This window comes from Suricata suricatta, chromosome 1 (genome assembly GCF_006229205.1).
Source record: "Suricata suricatta isolate VVHF042 chromosome 1, meerkat_22Aug2017_6uvM2_HiC, whole genome shotgun sequence".
NCBI classification, from domain to species: domain Eukaryota; kingdom Metazoa; phylum Chordata; class Mammalia; order Carnivora; family Herpestidae; genus Suricata; species Suricata suricatta.
In genome coordinates, this window is record NC_043700.1 from 1,147,041 (window position 1) to 1,148,653 (window position 1,613).

The 1,613-nt window shown below is 40.5% G+C and overlaps 1 protein-coding gene across 3 annotated transcripts in view; it reads right to left on the minus strand.

Annotated features, from left to right (window-relative positions):
• Positions 1-1,613, minus strand: part of LOC115287128 (zinc finger protein 14-like) — a 119,907-nt gene that overhangs the window by 84,484 nt on the left and 33,810 nt on the right. The window lies entirely within an intron of this gene.

A 1,613-nucleotide genomic window follows, 5' to 3' on the forward strand; every position in this document is an offset into this window, starting at 1 on the left:
TTGAAAACATTAACTCTGCATTTCACAGAAAGTGTGTAGAAATTAGAGTACAACTTAGAATCTTGTTGCAATTTTGAGAACTAAGAGAGGCTAGAACTAATCAAGAGGATTCTATTATCTTTGAACCAAAAACCAGGATTCACATGGAGGAGTGACGCAGTGATCACTGGTGTTCAGAATGGAGAGCTCACTGCAGGAGACATCACTGTGGGGCCATGCTTCGGACGAGCCTTCTCAGGAGCCCCAAACCGGACCACAGGACCTGTCTGCCCTGCTAACTTATAGAGAACAGGTGAGTTTTCAAGATAAGAGGTGCCACTGCTGACCCCAAATTTGTATGAAAGTTGTTCATCCTGCAGAATGCTGGGCGTTGCTTCATAGTTGTATACCTTTGACATTAATATACCTCTCACTTGTATGTATGAAGAGTTTACTGTAAAAGAAGCATCTGCACATTAGTTCATTGGAACGCTCAGTACTACTATTTTTTTTAGTAATTTCTCCAGCAAACATGGGACTCAAACTCATGACCCTGAGGCCAAGAATCACATTCTCTTCCAACTGAGCCAGCCAGGTGCTTCTCAATAGTACTATTTAACCTAGGATAAAATCACCAACCAGGAAGGTAAAATTACCAACTTATTGGAAAATTGCCAGGTTATTTCATATTGAGATTCCATTATGATGAAGTAGTTGTGTGTGTTATTTCTTTTTTAATGGGTCTGAAGTGCAGAAGGTAGATCAACACGGGAGAAATTTTGTTATGAACCACAAATTGAGTTTGAGCTTTGTATACACGCAGCTCTCCCCTCTGCTGTCACTATCATGGTGACAGCTGTCCCGTAGGGATTGTTCAGCCTGGCCCTACTGAAACAATATCTGGTATTTTAGGAATCTGTGACCTTCAAAGATGTAGCTGTATACTTTACCCAGGAAGAGTGGGCCCTGATGGACACATCTGAGAGAACGCTATACAGAGATGTGATGCTGGAGAACATTAGTCATCTGGTCTCTGTGGGTGAGTCTGTCACCATCCATTCATCCATCCATCTTTTTATTTATTAACCTGTATCTGAGATAGCTTCCACAGACTCTAATAACAGCTGTCTGCCCTAACTCATATTCTTTTGTAGCATTTCCAAGTACTGGATGGAATTTGTAACTTTCTTTACTTTCATCATGTGCGTTACATGATAATTTTAATACAGTCTTTTTGATCACAAGTGTGTATCTACTGTACTTTTCCCAAGACCCAGCACAATGCTAGGAATACAGTGAATATTTTTTGAATGAATAAATAAATATCCTAAATATTTGCTGTCCCGTGCAGTATGATGAAGCTTGAGCACAGTAGAAAATTTAATATCTTGTATCACTTTCCACATAAATCTCCACAGAATATTCTGGTGGAGCCTATGTTCATTGTATTCCTTTGGAAACAATGTTCACCTCCTTGTGAGAACATTTAGTTTCTTCCGGATGCAAACACTGAGCCTTCTGCACGCTCTCAGCTTGGGCAGGAACACCACCAATCAGAGATCTTACTGTCTTTGGGTGCGGTGTCAGGCTCAGAACCTTTATTGATGTGTTTAGTGTTCGAGGTGTTATTCTCT